Source organism: Felis catus, chromosome X, assembly GCF_018350175.1.
Source record: "Felis catus isolate Fca126 chromosome X, F.catus_Fca126_mat1.0, whole genome shotgun sequence".
Taxonomy (NCBI): Eukaryota; Metazoa; Chordata; class Mammalia; order Carnivora; family Felidae; genus Felis; species Felis catus.
In genome coordinates, this window is record NC_058386.1 from 14,262,287 (window position 1) to 14,284,036 (window position 21,750).

The following is a 21,750-nucleotide window of genomic DNA, read 5'->3' on the forward strand; positions in this document are numbered from 1 at the left end:
CTGACTGAGCTATCCAGGTTTTAATTGGATTATTTGTGTTGTTTGGCTCTTGAGTTGTATGAGTTCCTTATATATTTTGGATATTAACCTCTGCTATACCTCAGAAACATGGTTTGCAAATATTTTCTCCCACTCTATATGTTACTTTTCATTTTGTTAATGGTTTACTTTGCTGTCTAAAACCTTTTTAGTTTGATGTGGTCTCACGTGTTTATTTTTGCTTTTGTTGCTTGTGCTTTTGATGTCATATATAAAAAAATCATTGCCAAGACCAATGTCAAGGGGCTTTTACCTTGTGTTTTCTTCTAGGAATTTTACAGTTGCAGGTCTTGCATTTAAATCTTTCATCTATTTTGGGTTAACTTTTTTGTATGGTGCCAGATAGGGGTCCAACTTCATTCTTTTATGTGTGTATATCCAGTTTTCCCAGCACCATTTATCGAAGAGACTATTCCGTACCCATTGTGTATTCTTGGCGCCCTTGTCAAAGATTAGTTGACCATATATGTGTGGTTTTATTTCTGGGCTCTCCATTATGTTCCATTGATCTATGTGTCTGTTTTTATGCCAGTACCATATTGTTTTGATTACTGTAGCTTTGAAATATAATTCGAAACCAGGAAGTGTGATGCCTCCAGCTTTGTTCTTCTTGATCAAGACTGTTTTGGCTATTTGGGGTCTTTTGTGGTTTCATTTATCCCTTGGATGCAAAGATGGTTCAATATATACAAATCAATAAGTATGATACACCACATTAACAGAATAAAGGATAAAAACCATGTGATCATCTCAGCAGATGTAGTAAAGTATTTGAAAAAATTCAACATCCTTTCATGTTAAAATCTCTCAATAAATTAGGTATACAAGGAGTATGCCTCAACATAATAAAGGCCATATATGACAAGTCCATAGTTAATATCATACACAACAGTGAAAAGCTAAAAGTTTTTCCTCTAAGATTGGAAATAACACAAGGGTGCCCACTCTCTTCACTTCTATTCAACATAGCACTGAAAGTCCTAACTAGAGCAATTAGGCAAGAAAAAGAAATAAAAGGTGCTCAAATTCAAAAAGAAGAAAGTAAATGGTCTCTTTGCAGATGACATGATCTTATATAGAAAAAAACCCCAGGGATGCCTGGGTGGCTCAGTCAGTTGAGCATTCAACTCTTGATTTTGGCTCAGGTCATGATCCCAGGGTGGTGAGGTTGACCCCGCATCAGACTCTGTGCTGAGCATGGAGCCTGCTTAGGATTCTCTCTCTCTCCCCCCCCCCCCCCCACTCTACCCCTCTTCCTGGCTCACATGCTTTCTCTAAAAGAAAAAAACCCTAAAGATTCCACCAAAAAACTGTTAGAACTAATTAACAAATTCAGTAAAGTTGCGAGATACAAAATCAACATACAAAAACCAGTTGTGTTTCTGTATACTGACAACACACTATCTGAAAAAGAAGCTGGGGGGGAAAACCCCAGTTACAATAGCATTGAAAAGAATAAAATACTTTGGAACAAATTTCACCAAGGAGGTGAAAGTTCTGTTATTGAAAACTATTAAGACCACGATGAAAAGAAATCAAAGAAGACACAAATAAATGGAGAGGTATCTTGTATTCTTGGATCAGAAGAGTTAATATTGTTAAAGTGCCCATACTACCTAAAGTAATCTAAAAATTCAATGCAATCCCTATCAAAATTCCAATGGCATTTCTCATAGAAATAGCAAAAACAATCTTCATATTCATATACAACCACAGAAGACCCTGAATAGCCAAAGCAATCTTGGGAAAGAAGAAACTACTGAGAGCTTTTTTGATCATGAATGAGTGTTGAATCTTGTTAAATGTGTTTTCTGCAACAATTAATAGCGATTATCTGATTTTTCTTCCTTAGTCTGTTGATATGATAGATGACATTGATGTATTTTTAAAAAGACTTTATTTCTTTAGAGCAGTTTTAGGTGCACAGAAAAATTGAGGGGAAGGTATGGATTTCCCATATACTCCCAACCCCTACACATGCATAGCCCCTCTCTGCATTATCAATATCATTCACAAGACTGGTACATTTGTTACAGTTGAAGAACTTACATTGACACATCATAACCACCCAAAGCCTTTAGTTTCATTCTTAGTGTTGTACATTTTATAGAGTTTGACAAATGTATATGTATCATTGAGATGACATATTTCCATCATTATAATATGATAGAGAGTACTCTCATTGCCCCCCAAACCCTCTGTGCTTTAGCTCTTCTTTCCTCCTCTCTCATCCAACCCTTAGCAACCACTGATCCTTTTAGAGTCTCCATAGTTTTGCCTTTCCCAGAATGTCAGTCAATTGGCTTCTTTCACTTAGTAACATGCACTTAAGGTTCTTCCACGTCTTTTTGTGGCCTGATAGGTCACTTCTTTTTAGTGCTGAATAATATTCTATTGTCTGCATGTACCATGGTTTATTTATCCATTCACCTGCTGAAGGGCATCCTGGTCATTTTGAACTTTTGGCAATTATGAATAAAGCTGCTATAAGTATTCATGTGCTGGTTTTTGTGTGGACATAAGTTTTCAGCTCCTTTGGGTAAATACCAAGGAATATGATTGCTGAACCTTATGGTAAGAACATGTTTAGTTTTCTAAGAAACTACCAAACTGTCTTCCAAAGTAACAGTACCATTTTGAATTCCCACCAGCAATGTATAGGAGTTCCTGTTGCTCCACATCCTAGCTAACATTTGGTGTTGTCAGTGTTCCAGATTTTGGCCATTCTAATAGGTGTGTAGTAGTATCTCACTGTTGTTTTAACTTCAATTTCCATTATGACATATGATAGGAAGCATTTTTATATGTTATTTGCCATCTGTGCATCTTCTTTGGTGAGGTGTCTGTTAAAGTCTTTGGCCTATTTTTTAATTGGGTTGTTTTTTACGGTTGAATTTTAAGAGTTCTTTTTATTTTGGGATAACAGTCCTATATCAGATGTGTCTTTTGAAAATCTTTTCTCCCAGGGGCGCCTGGGTGGCGCAGTCGGTTAAGCGTCCGACTTCAGCCAGGTCACGATCTCGCGGTCTATGAGTTCGAGCCCCACGTCGGGCTCTGGGCTGATGGCTCAGAGCCTGGAGCCTGTTTCCGATTCTGTGTCTCCCTCTCTCTCTGCCCCTCCCCCGTTCATGCTCTGTCTCTCTCTGTCCCAAAAATAAAATAAACGTTGAAAAAAAAAATGAAAATCTTTTCTCCCAGTCTGTGCTTTGTCTTCTAATTCTCTTGACATTGTCTTTTGCAGAGCAGAACGTTTTAACTTTAATGAAGTCCAGCCTACCAATTATTTCTTTCATTGATCATGCCTTTGGTGTTGCTCTAAAAAGTCACTGCCGGGGGCGCCTGGGTGGCGCAGTCGGTTAAGCATCCGACTTCAGCCAGGTCAGGATCTCGCGGTCTGTGAGTTCAAGCCCCGCGTCAGGCTCTGGGCTGATGGCTCGGAGCCTGGAGCCTGTTTCCGGTTCTGTGTCTCCCTCTCTCTCTGCCCCTCCCCCGTTCATGCTCTGTCTCTCTCTGTCCCAAAAATAAATAAACGTTGAAAAAAAAATTTAAAAAAATAAAAAATAAAAAATAAAAAGTCACTGCCATTCCCAAGTTCATCTAGGTTTTCTCTTATGTTATCTTCTGGGAGTTTTATAGTTGCATTTTACATTTAGGTCTATGATCTACTTTGAGTTAATTTTTGTGAAAGGTGTAGGGTCTGTGCTTAGGTTACTTTTCTTTGTATGCAAATGTCCAGTTGTTCTAGCACCACGTGTTGAAGAGACTATCTTTACTCCATTGTATTGCTTTTGCTCCTTTGCCAAAGATCAGCATTGGTGCGTTTTTGAATGTTGAGCCAGACTTGCATATCTGGAATAAATTCCACTTGGTCATGGTGTATTCTTTTTATACATTGTTGAATTTTATATTTAATATTTTGTTGGGGATTTTTGTGTCTAAATTCATGAGTGATACTAGTGTGTTGTGGTTTTTGGGTTTTGGTTTTTCGGGAGGCCTAGTTGTTCTAGTTTTGGTGTCAGGGTAACATTTGCCCCATAAAATAAGTTGGAAAATTTTCCTCCTCTTCTATTCTCTGGAAAAGATTTGGTATAATTGGTGTTAACTCTTCTTTAAATGTTTGGTAGAATTCTCTTATGAAACTGGGCCTCAGTAATTCTATTTAGGGGAGTTCTAAAATTACAAATTCAATTTCTTTAGTGGTCATAGGACTATCCAGATTATTTCGTTTTGGTTGAGTTTTGGTAGCTTGTGGTTTTAGAAGAATTAGTCCATTTCTTCTAAGTTGTTAAATTTATTGGTGTAAATTTTTTGTAGTATACCATCAGTAACTTTTTAATGATTAATAAGATCTGTAGTGAAATCCCATTTAATTTCTGATATTGGTGACTTATTTCTTTTCTATTTTAATTTTTATCAGCTGTACTAGAACTTTATCAATATTATTTTATTTTTAATGAACCAAAATTGTATTTCATTTTTACTATTATTTTCCTATTTTCAATTTCATTTACTTCTGATTTTTATTATTTCTTTCTTTCTGCTTGCTATGGTTTATTTTACTCTTCTTTTCCTAGCTTCTTGAAATAGAAACTTTGGTTACTGATTTTTGATCTTTCCTCTTTTCTGCTATAAATTTCCCTCTCGGCACTGCTTTAGCTACATCCCATATGTTTTGTTCTATTGTGTTTTTATTTTAAATTTTTCTGTGTATTTTTTATTTCCTGGAGACATCCTCTGACATTTGAGTTATTTAGGAGTGCTTAATTTTCAGGTGTTTAGAGATTTTCTTGTTCTTTTTTTTTTTGTTGTTGTTGGTTACTAGTTTGATTCCATACAGTCAGAAAACATGCTATGTATGATCTCAATGCTTTCAAATTCTTTGAATTTTGCTTTATGGCTCAAGATATTGTCTATTTTGGTGACCATTACATAGACGCTATTGTTAGGTGGAGTGTTTTATATATGCCAATTAGACACTGTTGGTTATCTCGTTCAGATTTTCTATATCCTCTTTGATTTTCTGCCTAATAATTCTTCAATTGATGGGAGGCAAATGTTGAAGTCCCTACCTATAATTGTGAACTGGTCTACTTCAACTTTCAGCTCTATTAGTTTTTCTTTCATTCATTTTAAGGCTTTGCTGTTTGGTGCGTACATAATCAGAGTCATTATAGCTAATAAATGTATTGACCCTTTCATTATTATGTAATGTGCCTGTCTCTGCTAATTTTCTTTCATCTGTAGTCTACTTTATCTGATATTAATATAGCCTCTCTGATTGTTTCAATTAATGTCTGTATAGATCTGTTTCCATCCTTTTACTTTCAACCTACCTGTAACATGAAATTTGAAGTGAATTCTTTTATAAACTGAATATATTTGGTCCTGTTTTTTCAATTCACTCAGTGAGTCTGCCTTTTTAGTGGTGTATTCAGACCATTTACATTTAAGATAATGACTGATATATTAGAACTTAAGTCTGCCTTTATTATTATTTTTATAGTTTCTTCCTTCTCTTTTTGTTTTCCTGTGGATTACATGAACTTTTTTTATGAATACATCTTAAAATATTCATAGTGTTTCTGGATGTCTCTTTGCATAGCTTTCTTAGTGGCTGCTCTAGATATTACAACATAAATATGTGATGTAACAGTCTACTATATTAACATTTTGCCACTTCAAGTAAAGTATGGAAATCTTGCTTCCATTTAGGTCCCTTTACTCTCATTTCCTTCAACCATTATTGTCTTGAGTATCAGATGGTGTTATAACTTTTGTTTCAATCATAAAATACAATTTGTAAAATTTGGGCAGAGAAGGATAGTCTACCGTATTCACTCATATGGCTGCTCTTTCTGTTGTTCAAGGAAGTAAACAATAAAGATTAGGACAGAAATAAATGAAATAAAGACTAGGTAAACAATGAAAAAGATCAATGAAACTGAGGGGTTGAAAAGACAAAGCTGACAAAAGTTTAGCTAGACTAAGAAAAGACTCAAATAAATAAATTATAAATGAAAAAGGAGACATCACAACTGATAGCACAAAAATAAGAAGGATCACAACAAGAGACTACTTTGAAAAATGATGTGCCAACAAATTGGATATCGTAAAAGAAATGGATAAATTTCTAGAAATGTACAACCTATGAACACCGAATCATGAGGAAATAGAAAATCCTGAACAAGGGCACCTGGACGACTCAGTGGGTTGAGCGTTGGACTTTGGCTCAGGTCATGATCTCACAGTTCTTTTGTCCCCTTCTCTCTGCTCCTCCCCCACTCATGCTCTCTCAAAAATAAACATTAAAAAAAGAAAAAAATCTGAACAAAGTAATAATAAATAAGGAGATTGAATCAGTAAAAAAAACCCAAAAAACCAAAAAAACAAAAACAAAAACAAAAAAACCTCCCAACAAAGAAAAGCCTAGGACCAGATGGCTTCACTGGTGAAATCTACCAAACATTTGAAGAAGAATTAATGCCAATCCTTCTCAAATTCTTCCAGCAAATTGAAGAGGAGGGAACAGTTCCAAACTCATTTTATTGTGCCAGCATTACCCTGATACCAAAGCCAGACAAGCATACTACTATAAAAGAAAATTATAAGCCAATATCTTTGATGAACATAGATCCAAGAATCCCCAACAAAATACTAGCAACTGAATTCAACAACACATTAAAATGATCATACACCGTGATCAAGTGGAATTTAACCCTGGGATGCAAGGTGGTTGAACATATACAAATCAAAAAGCATGATACATAACATGAACAGAATGAAGGATAAAAGCCATATCATCTCAATAAATGTAGAAAAATTCAACACCCTTTCATGATAAAAAAAAAAAAACCCGTAACAAATTAGGTATAGAAAGAATGTATTTCAACATGACAAAGGCCATATATGACAAGCCCATGTTAACATCATACGCAAGGGTACAAAGGGTACAAAGGGTACAAAGGTAAAGCTTTTCCTGTAATATCAGGATGCTCACTTTCCCTACTTCTAGTTGTAGTGAGAGCAATTAGGCAAGAAAAAGATAAAAGACACCTAAATTGGAAAGGAAGAAATATAATTGTCTCTGTAGAGGACATGATCTTATACACAGAAAATTCTAAAGACTCCACCAAAAAACCCACTAAAGCTAATAAACTAATTCAGCTAAGATGCCGGACACAAAATTAACTTTCTTCCTTCTTGATGCTTCAAGATTCCTTCTTTTATAACTTGAAGAACTTACTGCAGACATTAAGAGTAAGTCTAGTAACAACAAATTCTTTTAATTTTTCTTTATCTACAAATGTCCCGATTCCCCTTCACACCTAAAGGATACTCTTCCCTTTCAGAATTTAAAAAATATTATACCACTTCCTTCTGTCTTCCATGGTTTCAGATGAGAAATCCACTGCTATTCAAATTGGTGTTCCGATAGGTAATGTGTCATTACCAAAGATTTTTTCTTTGCCTTTAGTTTGCAGAGGTTTACCTATGATGTTTTAATATGATTTAAAATTTTTTTTTATCCTGTTGGGGCTTGCTCATATTTTTTTATCTGTGCATTTTCTTTCTTTGGAGTGTTTTAAGTCATTATTTTTTCTAATATTCTTTCAGTCTCACTCTCTTTCTCCTTTCCTCCTGGGACTCCAATGCTCTGAATATTTTCCTTATTGTTCCACAAGTTCCTGACAGTCTGATTATTTTTTTTTCAATATATTTCCTGTCATTCAGATTGGGTAAATTTTATTATTTGTCCTCAAATTCACTGATTCTATCTGTTGACATATTTGCTCTAGTATTGAGTTCATTTAGCAAGTTTTAAAATTTGGGATATTGTGTTTTTCGATTTGAAGATTTCCATTTTAATCTTTTTCATAACTTGTATTTCTTTTCTGAGATTTTCTATTTTTTTCATTTATTTCACAAGAATTTGTTATTGCTTGTTGAAGTTTATTTGTGATGGCTTCTTTAAACTCCTCGTCAGATAATTCCAACATCTGATTCATCTCTGTGTTGGCATAGGTTTTGTCTTTTTTCATTCAAGTTGTGATTTTCCTGGCTCTTGATATGATGGGTGATTTTTTTTTATTGTATCCTGCACTTTTTACTATGTTGTGAGACTCTACGTCCCATTTAAATCTTTTATTTCAGTAGGTAGTCACCTGCTTAGGTTTAACATGCAGGTCCTGACCTATTTTTGTGGTGTGGCTTGAATGACAGCTTAGTTTTCAGAGCCTTTGCAGTATTTTTTGGAGTGCTTGGTTTATCTGGTGCTGCAGGAACTCCCAGTGGTCTCTTGGGGTGCTGCTTGAGGGGACCAAAGGAGTTGCCCTAGTCAGGGTCGCCTGATGTCTCTAGGTAGAAGAAGAAAGTCTCTGGCCCACAAGGATGAAGAATGTTTCCTGGGCCAGGCAACTTGTGTATAGCAGAATCTCTTTTTCCAGGGCCAACCTACCACTAGGTGTCTATTGGCAAGGAAGGAGAGTCTCAGGTCTGTCAAGGGAAGACAGCACTTCCTTTAGTTGCTTGCTTTTAGCCAGGTTCCTAACGGATCCCCTTTGCCAGTATTGTCAGGATCACCTGCTGTTGTCAGAGGGCCTACTGTCTGAACTGGTAGAGAAATGAGCCCACCTGGGTTGCCCTGTGTCGCTAGGTTGAGGGTCTGAAAATGCTGGGTCTGGGTTGCCTTCTTCTGTTGGGTGGGGAGAGGAAAGGGAGGTATAAGACATCCTGCTGCTGTGTTGTTCCTGTAGTCCCAGGATCTCAAACCAGCTTGGCTTTCTCTTCCCACCTTCCAGAGGGCTCCTTTGGTTGCCTCTTGAGTTCTTTCCAGGGTTTATAGTTGTACTTAGCAGGGGGGAGCAGGGAGAAATGTGTCTCAGCCATCTTGTCCAGACCAAAATTTCTTTTTAACTTTTAATTATTTATTTTAAAACTAAAGAACAATTTAAGAGAGTATCATTATGATTATTATGTGATTGCTACTAGAAATAATTTTGGCATAGAAATAAAAGGCGTTTAAAAAAATGATCTGCTCCAGGTGTATAATATACTAGCTATGCCACTGAGAGTGAGCAAAGTAAAAGGAGAGATTAGAAAGATTGTGAGGAACAGCCTTGAAGCCAAGGGTGGAAAGTGTTAAGAAGCTGAGAGAGGTTATTATTATATTTGCTTTATGATGGGATTAGAAACCAGAGGATCTGAAGCATTAGGTTGCTTGCCCAAAATTGCTTTGGCATTTGGCTGCAGGATGGTTGCAGAATTCAGGATTATGACATTCCAAGACCATGGTAACAGCACACTGTTTCCCAGGGTGCCACTTTCAAACTCCAAACACAACATTTTCTAGAAGATACACCACAAGAGTACAAGAGTCAAGTACTTTTTGCCTATCTGGCAAATGAACAAAAACTTTCAAAAGAAAAATATTTACTAAATTTGACTGGTATTAAATGTCTGTTATTAAATGTCTCTTAATCATCCTGCATGGAGGGGGCTTAATTAATGTTCATGAATTCATTTCAAGCTAATGATTACCAAAGGAGTGCTTACTTTTAGAGGAGGAGTATTAAATTCTAATTGGCATTTGGGTAAGTTTGTAAAGCCATTTCTTATGTCTTTCTTCAAGCAACTGATTTCTCAAATTCATCTGTGACAATTTCTAATATGTCACATTTCTCCAAGTTTCTTTTGCCCATGATCACTTCCATATAAGCTAAACCTTTATTCCCAATAGTACATGCAGGGTTTCAGATAAAAGCTGACCACTTCCTGATTAAATGTGTTTCAGTCTTTCATTAAATCTCTGTATATAATGAAATCTATATTCCTGACTTTTTCAGGGTCAATTTTTAGAAATCTAATGAAAGACTCAAATATATGTATACTCAAATATATGCATATATATGTATATGTATATACACACACATATATATGAGTTTTTTCAGATATATATGTATATAAACATATATAATTTATATATTTATAAATTTGTGTGTGTGTGTATAAATTCATAATTTAGGAGTTTTTTCCAAAGAGAACTTTGTTTTTATTTATTTATTTTTATTTATTTATTTTATTTATTTATTTATTTTTTTTTTATAATTCAGTTCAACTTGATCTCTCAATTTCAACGTTTATTTATTTTTGAGACAGAGAGAAACAGAGCATGAACGGGGGAGGGGCAGAGAGAGAGGGAGACACAGAATCGGAAACAGGCTCCAGGCTCTGAGCCATCAGCCCAGAGCCCGACGCGGGGCTCGAACTCACAGACCGCGAGATCGTGACCTGGCTGAAGTCGGACGCTTAACCGACTGCGCCACCCAGGCGCCCCTGAGAACTTTGTTTTTAAAGAAATGTAAGACAAGAGACTTCCTTCCCCCCAAAATCCTCCAGGAAAACTATCTCCAAATGAAACCAAACTACAGATAGCATTCTGGATGAAATTCACTACCCAATACAAAAAGTTTATGTATTTTGGCAAGTGCAATTGGGCTGTGATTATTTGTTATATTGAGCCATGGGAAACTACTCACTGGAAATAGATTAAGGTATCTTTGGAAAATCTCTTAACACTTTCAAGATGTCGGGATGCCATCTCACCTACCCCAAATTTCCTCCAGCACATTAAATAGCCTCCCAGCATCCGGAAAAAGTGAAACAAGCTTCCAAAAGTGTTCATCTTGCAGTTAGCTGACACTCCTGCCTGAGGTGCAACTGATTTCAAGGGTCTTGGCTTCCTCCTGCATGTCTTAGAGTATTTGTGGGAAAAGTTATGATGCTTTGGTAATATGAGACCTCAACTCACAGCTGAGCTATTAAATCACGACTCTATGAGGAGGTGAGATGGCAAGGATTTGAGTAGGAATGATTAGGTTTATAAATTACAGGTGCAAGAATTCATCCAATAATATAAATTATTACTCAACTTGGAATAATCTAAGGGTCAGAGCCACAAAATATGATGTACAAATGATTTCACCAAGAGGAGCGATGGCGCTCATTTATAGGGCAGGTTCTAAAACATCTATAATCCTGCAACTTTAGGCAACAGGAAGCAAGTCTGCCCTTGCAAACCTGCCTAGAAGCACTGATATTATTAGTTTTCCCAATCATTTGTTTGGCAATATCAGGTGATCAACTGATACTTTAGAATATTCCCCTGCACCAAAAACTGTCCTCATGTGAAGTGAACTGGTAAAAAGCCATCGTTATTTTCACTGCAGTAGTGACTGGCTCTGCAAGTGCCAAGGCAAACTGGACAAATACTTATTTAATGTTAAGTAATCATTTGCTTTTTTGATATTAAAAAAATCCCAACTTATTATTGTAACCCAAATGTCTCCTGGGGGATATGAATGAGGTCAAATTAATCCAAACTCCCTGGATCTTAACTCCACCTGCTTATTCAGAGTCACCAGTGCTACCGTCTGAATATCTGGGCCACCCTTCCCCCAAATTCACTTTTGAAATCCTAACCCCTAAGAGGATGGCATTAGGAGGTGGTGGCCTATGGGGGGTGATGAGGTCATAAGGATGGAGCCCTCATGATTGGGATTAGTGCCCTTATAAGAGAGACCTCACAGAGTTCCTTACACCTTCTAGCATGTGCCGATACAACAAGAAGTCAGCAGTCTGCAACCTGGAAGAGGGCTGTCACCAGAACCCAGTCATGTTGGCATTCTGATCTTGGACTTCCAGCCTCCAGAATTGTGAGATATAAATGTTGGTTTATGAGCCATCCAGTTTATGGCATTTTTGTTATAGCAGCCTGAACAGACAGCTTTCTAGAAAAGCCCCTTCCCAAGCAAGTATTCCTGGGTGTCCCTGGAGGGTTTTCACAGGGAGCTCATGAACAGATACGATAGCCACAGCTTCCACACATCCACTAGAATCAAAATTTCCTCCTCTCCCACAATGGCTTCCTATTGTCAGTGTCATCTACTCAAAAGTGGAATGAGGTCTCTTCCCAGTACTTCTGCTGAGGGTAAGAACTTCGATTTCCCCACTGACTGTGCTCTCTTGCTATGCTCCTTAAATGGTCCATGATGCAGTAGCAGAGAGATGTTCATTTGGGGGCAGCATTCTAGAGTATGTCTCTCTTCTCTGCCATGTGATATTCTTTGTCACCTGAGCCTCAAAGCAAAAATCCGTGTGTTCAGTCTCATCAGAGTGCTTCATAAAATAGTTCCTTCCATGTTATATATCAATAATACCTTTCTCCATCAAGGCTCAAAACCACTGTATCAAACCAGGCGAGAACAACAATTTTGTGTTGTACACTCTGGCCCTCATTTCCAATTTTCCACCCTTCTCTACCTGTGTAATACATGCATCAAACTCCTCTTTCTTCCTTCAGATGCAAAAGTCAAGAACTCAAGGATGCATTTCTCAATTCAGAGAAATATTGCCCACCCTACCAAACCCCTCTGCTGCCAGTGGTAAGTGATTCTCTGTGAGATAGTATATCTTTCATTGCCTTCAATCCTCCACTTGGTTTTCCACCACGTTTTGACATGGTGTTGGATTCTCTACAGCAGTGGTCTCCAAAATGAGGTGGTCACACCCCAGGAGTAAGTGAGATAACACACTGGGGTATAGAGAGCAAATGTCAGAATCAATAGATAGGCAGATTCAGTTTTATTGTTATTTAATATATAGATCACCACCAGTGCCCTCCCTCAGTCTGTATGAGAGGGCTATGTGTTTTTCAAGGTATCCTGGGGAAGGAGTGAATGTTCCATACTGGGAATAGTTGACAATGGAGACTTCACATGATCATTTCTTTCAGCATATTGCAAAGTATTACCATTGATATGTTCCTGGTTAGGTGGCATTACAAATTAAGTTACTCTGTTTTAACTAATAACTCTCTCAAATTTTGCAAGGAACTTAAAAAATCCTTGCAAAGAAACCATAGATCAAGATATGACCATTAGTACAAACTCACAAAAGTTTAAGAGAAATGTCAGCACTAACAATTCTTCCATCCTAGTAGTAGCTCAGGATCAGCATTATTATAAAATAATGAATTCAAATCAGATTACTTAAAAATAGAAGTTATTAAGGAGACCATTTAAAATATGTTGTTAACAATTATCTTTGCTTGGAGTCCCTCCAAAACAGACTCCAAGATGAGGATTAAGATGCAAGTGTCTTATCTGGGAGGTGATTCCAGGAAGCACACTGAGGGAGTAGGGAAGTGACGTACAAAGGCAGGAAAGCCAATAAAGGGTATGCTGATAAATGGATCACTACTTTGGGCACCCAGGACCCTCTGAGGGCCTGTGTAGACCAAAACTGTCCTTCTGAGGTGCAAGGAAGTTGGAGTATTTAGCCACTGACTCTTGTCTTTCATTGGTTAAGAGTCATTCCTGGGGTGTGTTAGGTCCCTAGCATTCTGGTCTCTCCCACACGTACTAACTACACTTTAATAGTCCAAGAATGCTTTCATGAGGAAGGTGTTACCTTATTCTGCAGGGAAAAGCAGAAACCATGTTTAGAAGGATTCCGCAGTGAAGAGATTGTGTAACAGAAGAGTCAGAGACAAGAATGTAAAGGCCTGTCTGCAGATTTTGAAATTTATCCTGTAGGCAACTGAGAGTCATTGAATGTGTTTGGGTAGTGACATGACATGATGGAAACTTTATTTTAGAACTATTTGTTTACAGTATATTCCATTGTGTGAGCAGGGGAAGGGAAGAGGTGGACACAAATATGTAAGAGCTTGTAAATTTACTTAAGTTGTATAAAGTCTACTTTGTATACCATTCTTTCCAAACAGAGGAGAGAAAAGAAGTGCTTCTTGGGGGACTGCATTTTGATGAGAAACTTGGGCCAGCATTCCCCTCGGAAAAGAAGAATGAGGCAAACAAATGGCATCTGAGTTTTGGTCTTCCATTATTCAAACTTTCCTAAAAAGTGGCAGCATGGAAATCTTCAAGTCTGCTTGGAATCTGAGCCAATTTGATGGGAGAATCTGCAGATTTTCAAGCAGTAAGTTGATCTGTGGTGGCCTTCAACCCAGGAGTGAGGAATTTTCTGTTTATAGTCTTGACTCAAAAGAGATCCAAATTTGCCCCACCCTGAAAGTGCATCACTAAGAGGGAATATTCAGTGTTTAAAATGGTTTACAATATGATTATACCAAAATTTTCTTTTTTTTTCTTTTCTTCCTCTGTGAAAATAAATGCAACATGTTTGACACTGATTCGACATCAGGCAAGGGAATTGTGCTCTGAAGGCACATGCACATACACGCCCACCCCACATTGTATTGGCTGGGAGCTCTGCACTGAGAGAGATGCTCGGGCATATTTCTGCATGAAGCAAAATCAATATGGGTGAACCTGAAAACCATCTGTTGGGAACTTTGGGAAAGGTAGATGAAAGAGGAGGTGAGAGACAAGGGTGAAGACTTGGGAAACCATCCAAGGAAGCTCTTTTGACAACTCAAGTCATTATTTAACATGGATACAGACATCCGGGAGGCCCCAAGGTAAGCCCACGGGCCCTGCCTGAAGGGGCCTAGAGCCAACATGGGGTTGGTACAGTTCAAAACAAACCTCTGGCATCTCAAAATGTTCCTGCACCTTTTTTCTCTTGGGTTCCACCTTGCTAGGCAACCCTCCTCTCCTCTGTGGTTTTTCTGCCATTTCCTGCTTTTCTCATTCTGTAGTCCCCACCCAGCTCCCTATGGGTGGAATAATAATTTAGTACAAGTTCAATTTTTAAAAACTGTTTTGCAATAAAATCTTATTGCTTTTGTTCTCTGTGGCTAGAGGGGTGGTGGCCTGGTATGACTGCCCCAAGTTTAAAGGCAGGGAAAATAAGGATAATGGATTAAGTGATTTGCCAGAGATGAAATGAATGAGATTAGCACCCGTTACTTTTTACCCCAGTAACTGAAATAAATACAAGAACTGGATTGTAGCAATTATTTAGGAAAGCACTGGAAAACATCATTCTTTGTGATTCTTGTGTAATGAATGTGGTGACAGAGAAGGTGGCTATCCCAGTTTTTAATTCAGTGAAGGTTTAGAACATATTTCTAATTCCTTTGACACATCCCCAGGTTTTCATGCATAAAATGGAGCTAATACAATAATTAGTACCCACCTTATGGGGTGGTTGTAAGGATTAAATGACTTAAAATATGCCGAGCACTTAGGACAGTACATGGCACCTAATAAGCACTCAATACATTTATTATTATTACAGTTGTTGCAATAACAACAGCAATTTATTTTGAAGTGACAACCCTAATATTCAAATCTTCAAAAAGTTTATACCAGACAATGCCTAGCTGCAAAGGAATCATACTGGCTTACCTGAGAACCTTATTAGAATGAGAAAATAAGGGGTAGAGATTGCGTTCATGAGAGGTCTGTCACTCTTCCAAAACATTTTGGAAATTCAACTCTTCATTTTAGGGATTATTTATATCAGAGCTGGCTGTGCCTTTGGGAAAATGGAACCCAAATATTGCAGGTGCCATTCCTGCTCCTACCTACCTGCTCCTCACCATAGCACCCCATTTCCCAGCCACTAAGGGTGTACTATGCTCCGGTTCTAATGTGATACCAAATTTCTCTGTGACTGCTAAAGCAACCGATCTTGCTTGTCACACCTGTGTCACCTCTCAAATATAAACAAACCCCACAAGTCATCTCTCCTGTCTCATATTCTCAGCCAAAAGTTTCTATGCTTTGCTTATCACCTCTCTTGCTCTTCCTGTCCCTCCCAATCCTTTACACAGTGTCCACTGGAATTCCAATGCCCCCTTCCATGGCAAGCAATCTCGTGGATGGCCATTCCTTAATCATCTAGTGTTAACTTAAACCTGGCTTTTCCATGAAGCTCTCTACTTCCTAAAGCTCTTTTAGGCAGATGTTGTCCGTTCTCCTGGGTTTCAGGAAGATGATGATCATCATCCACCTATTCTCTCCCCATCTTTATAAGAAAACCTTTACATAAAAAACTTCTGGGGAACTTCTACTTTTCAGGAAGATGTAATGGATCTACTTTTCCTTATTCCTCCTACTAAGTACAACTAAAAACCACAAACATTATATATAAAGCAAACATAAAAAGATTCTGAAAGGTGGAGAAAGGAAGTCAGACTGGCTAGGGACCTTAGGACCTGAAGAACAACAAGGTCGTGAATTCTGTGGATTTTCTTTTTGCCTCATGTATCATAGAATTGGAGCTGAAGAAGCGGACAATCTAGAACACAAACAGGCTCAGACAAAAAAAAAAAAAAAACCCTGAACAAAAGCCTTCTACCTCCAGCCCAAGTACCAGGAAAGGGACAGCCTTGCAAGACAGAACCTTTAGAAAATAACTACTTTACTCTGGCCAAACACCACAGAAAGAGCTGTACTCTAGACTTGCACCATTGCGTGGCTGTAACAAGCCCCCCCTCTCACCAGAGTGGTCAGAGGAAGCTGAGTAGGGAGCCATGTCTTTCATCTCTGCTTGGCGGTAACAAACACACATCCCTTGCAGTGCTGATGGAGACCATGTGGGAAGTCTGCACCCCCATACCCACCTTCCCTCCCCTCCTCCCCACCAGGAGTCCAAGGGGAGAGTCAGGACTTTCACCACTATCCATTGGTAATGAGACAACCAGACCCAGTGTCAGTGAAGGCTCTGTAGGGAGCTGGAACTCCCCTAGGATGACGACAGAGGCTGAGTGGGGAACCGGAGCTTCTACGCTTACCTGGCAGGAATGAAGTGCCACTCCTACTTCTCCTACCAGAGCAGTGTCAGGAAGCCAGCTGAAACAGGAGGTTTAAACAAGAGCCAGAGTATCATAGCATAAGTGTCCAGGTCTCAATAAGAAATCACTCATCATACAAAGAACCAGGAAAATCTCAATTTGAATGTAAAAGACAATCAATAGATGCCAACACTAAGATGGAAGAGCTGTTAGAATTATATGACAAAGACCAAAGCAGCCATCATAAAAATGCTTCAATGAGCAATTACAATTCAAATGTTAAAAAAGCAGACAACATCAGCAAAGAAATAGGAAGTCTCAGCAAAGAAAAGGAAGATATAAGGAAGACCCAAATGGAATTTATAGAACTGAAAATACAGTAACCCAAATAAAAAAAAAATAGATGGACTCAATAGCAGGATGGAAAGGAGGACAGAGGACAGAACAGGTGAACCTGAAGAACCTTTAATGTTCACTAAAGATTACCAAATCTGAAAAACAGAGAAAAAATAGACTGAAAAACATGAACAGAGCTTCAAGGAACTGTGGGACTATAATAAAAGATCTGGGGCTCCTGGGTGGCTCAGTCAGTTGAGCGCCTGGCTCTTGGTTTTAGCTCAGGTCATGATCTCACAGTTCATGAGTTCGAGCCCTGCATCAGGCTCCATGCTGACAGTGCAGAGCTGCTTGGAATTCTCACTCTCTCCCTCTCTTTCTGCTTCTCCCCTTCTCTCTCTCTCTCTCTCAAAATAAATAAATAAACTTCAAAAAATAAATTAAGAAAAGATCTAACATCTGGGTCATTGGAGCCCCATATAGAGAGGGGAGAGGATGGGGCTGGAAATGTGCTTAAAGAAAAATAGCCCAAACTCTCCAAATATGTTAAGATATAAAGTCTACAGGTTCAAGTAATTGGGCAAACCTCAGGATAAAACCAAAGAAATCCACACCAAGTCATATAATAGTCCAACTTTTGAAAGCTAAAGCTGAAGATAAATCTTGAAAGCAGTAAGAGACAAACAACACATTACCTTTAAGGGGAAAATAATTCAATTAACAACAGGTTTCTCATCCAAAACCATGGAGACCAAAATAAAGCGGCACATTTTTCAAGTGCTGAAAGAAAAAAGAACTGTCAATCTAGAATTCTATATCCAGTGAAAATATCCATCAGGAATGAAGAGGAAAGGGGAAATCAAGACACTCTCAGATGAAGAAAAACTCAAAGAAATTGTCACCAGCAGACCTATCTTAAAAGAATGCCTAAAGTAAAATTTTTAAATAGAAAGGAAATGATAAAAGGAGAACATCAGGAAGGAAGGAAGTACAACAGAGAGTAAAAATGGGGGCAAATACATTTTCCTTCTCTTTAGTCTCCTAAATTATGTTTCATGATTGAAGTAAAAATTATAACACTATCTAATGTGTTTCTAAATGTATGCAGAGAAAATATTTAAGACAATTATACTCTAAACAAAGGAGGGTAAAGGGAGGTAAGGTATCTGTACTTCACCGGAAGTGGTAAAATCTCTAGTAGACTGGCATGAGCTTTGTATATGTAATATAATGCCTAGAGCAACTACTAAAAAGGCTATACAGGGATACGCTCAAAGACACTATAGATAACCCAAAGTTGAATTCTAAAAAATGTTTAACCCACAGAAGGGCAGGAAAAACAAGACAGACATCATAAACACAGAGAACAAACAGAAAACAAAACAATGAAATGGATACTTAAGACTTAATAGGCCAATAATTACATCAGATTTAACTGGTCTAAACATACCAACTAAAAGACTGAAATTGGCATAGTGGATTAAAAAACATAATGCAACTATAACTAACTTTAAATATAATGACATAGGTAGGTTGAAAGTAAAAGGATGGAAAAGGATATATCACATAAACAGTCAAAAGAAAGGAGAAATGGCTACATTAATATTAGATAAAGTGAGACTATAAAGTAAATTACCAGACACAAAGGGGTTATTACATAACAATAAAACAGTCAACCCACCAGGCACACATAGCAATCTTAAATATGTATGCATCAAATGACAGAGCTGCAAGATCTGTGAAGCAATAAAATGATATAACTGAAAGGAGAAATAGAAAAATCTAGCATCATATTTAGAAGCTACAATACCCTTCTCTCAGGAATTGATAGAACATCTAGAAAGGAAATCAGGAAGGATGTCAAAGAACTCAATACCACTACCAACCAATGAGATATAATAGACAGTTATACAACACTCAGCCCAACAATAGGAAAATACATATTATTTTCAAGTGTCCATGGATGATATATGAAGATAGACCATATCCCAGCCATTAAAAAATACCTCAACTTATTGAACAGAATTGTAATAACACAAAGTATGTTCTTCAACCATAATGGATTCAAACTGGAAATCAACAACTGTAAGATAACAGGAAAATCTCTAAACAGATAGAAATTAAACACACTTCTGACTCTTTTTTTTTTTTATTTTTTTCAACGTTTATTTATTTTGGGGACAGAGAGAGACAGAGCATGAACGGGGGAGGGCCAGAGAGAGAGGGAGACACAGAATCGGAAACAGGCTCCAGGCTCTGAGCCATCAGCCCAGAGCCTGACGCGGGGCTCGAACACGGACCGCGAGATCGTGACCTGGCTGAAGTCGGACGCTTAACCGACTGCGCCACCCAGGCGCCCCTTGACTCTTAAATACAGAAAACAGAGTGAGGGCTGATGGGGGTAGGGAAAATGGGTGATGGGTATTAAGGAGGGCACTTGTTGGGGTGAGCACTGGGTGTTATGTGTTAGTGATGAATCACCAGAATCTACTCCTGAAGCCAAAACTACACTGTATGTTAGCTAACTTGAGAATTAAAAAAAAAATGGTGAATTGTATGGAATTCAAAATGGCATAAAATGGCATAATGTGAATTATATCTCAATAAAGCTGTTTAAAAGAAAAAAAAGAAATTAAACACACTTCTTAATAATCCATGTGTTAAAGAGGAAGTCTCAAAGGAAATTTAAAAAATACACAGGGGGCGCCTCTGTGGCTCAGTTGGTTGAGTGACTGACTTTGACTCAGGTCATGATCTCAGGGGATTATGAGTTCAAGCCCTGCATCAGGCTCTTTGCTGACAGCTCAGAGCCTGGAGCCTGCTTCAGATTCTGTGTCTCCCCCTCTCTCTGCCCCTCCCCTGATCACACTTTCTCTCCCTCTGTCTCTCTCCAAAATAAACATTAAACAATTTTAAAAAATAAAAAAAATACAATGAACTGAATAAAAATGAAAATATACATATGAAAAATATATGAGACCTAGCTAAAGCTGAAAGGGAAATTTATAGCATAAAATATTTACATTAGAAAAGAGGAAAAGTCTCAAATCAATGTACCCACCTCAAGAACCTAGAAAAAGAACAAAATAAACCCAAAACAAGCAGAAGAAAGGTGAGAATAAGTACAAAAAAAATCAATGAAATTACAACATAAAAACAATAGAGAAAATCAATGAAACAAAGAGCTGGTCTTTTGAAAAAAAAATCAGTAAAAATAACAAACCACTGGCAAGACTGAAAAAAAAAGAGTGAAGACACAAATTACCAAGGTCAGGAATTCAATATGGATTATCACAACAGACTCTGCAGACATCAACAGTATAAGAAGGAAATACTATGAAAACTCTACATACATAAATTTGATTACTTAGATGAAAATGACCAATTCTTCAAAAAGTACAAAGTAGTACAGGGTGCCTGGGTGGCTCAGTCAATTGAGCGTCCAACTTTGGCTCAGGTCATGATCTCACAGTTGGTTCGTGAGTTTGAGCCTTGCATCGGGATCACTGCTGTCAGCCCCAGGCCACTTCAGATCCTCTGTCCACTTCTCTCTCAGCCCCTCCCCTGCTTGTGTGTGCACTCTCTCTCTCTCTCTCTCTCAAAAATGAATAAAATATTTTTTAAAAAGTACAAAGTAGTACAACTCACCCAATAAGATACAAATAATTTGAACAGTCCTATAACTATTAAAGAAATCAAATCTATAATTTTAAAACTGCCCAGAAAGAAATCTCTAGAGCTAAACGGTTTCATTGGAGAATACTACCAAATGTTTAAAGAATTAACGCCAATTCTATACAATCTCTTCCAGAAAACGAAAGAGGAAGAAACATTTCTCAGTTCATTTTATTACACTAGTATTAGCCAGATACCAAACCAGACAAAAACAGTACCAAAACAAAACAAAAATGCTCTCTTTCATAAATGTAGATACAAAAATCTTTGACAACATTTTAGCAAAAGAATTCACCAAGATACAAAAAGAATTATACATCATGACCAAGTAGGGCTTATTCCAAGGATGCAAAGCTGGTTCATATTCCAAAATCAATCAACATAATCCACCATAATAACAATATAAAGAATAAAAATCACAGGATCATGTCAAATAATGCAGGAAGAACATTTGACAAAATTCAATATCCATTCATAATAAAAGAATAATCACAACCAGGAATAGAGGGTAACTTCCTCAATTTGATAAAGAACATCTACCAAAAAGCTATAGCTAATATATATTAATGATAAAAGACTGACTGCTTTCCCCCTAAGATCAGGAGGAAAGTAGGAATGTTTGCTCTTACCATTCTTATTCAACATAGTACTGGAAGTTCTAGCCAGTGTAATAAGGAAAGAAAAAGAAATAAAACGCATAGAGTTTGGAAAGAAAAAAAATGATACCCTCTCTATTTGCAGATGACATGATTGTCTAGGTAGAAAATTCCAAGAAATCTACAAAATAGTCCTAGAACAAATAAGTGAGTTCAACAAAGTGGCATGATACAAGATGAACGTACAAAAGTCAATGACATTTCTGTACACTAGCAATGAGCATACAAACACTGAAATTAAGAATACAATGCCATTTACAATACCTAAAATAAATTAAATACATATGTGTAACTCTAACAAAATGTGTGTAGGACTTGTATGCT

General features: G+C 37.5%; 1 protein-coding gene across 3 annotated transcripts in view; it reads right to left on the reverse strand.

Moving 5' to 3' along the window:
- Positions 1 to 21,750, reverse strand: part of RAI2 (retinoic acid induced 2) — a 375,422-nt gene that overhangs the window by 70,421 nt on the left and 283,251 nt on the right. The gene's annotated exons all lie outside the window — the stretch shown is intronic.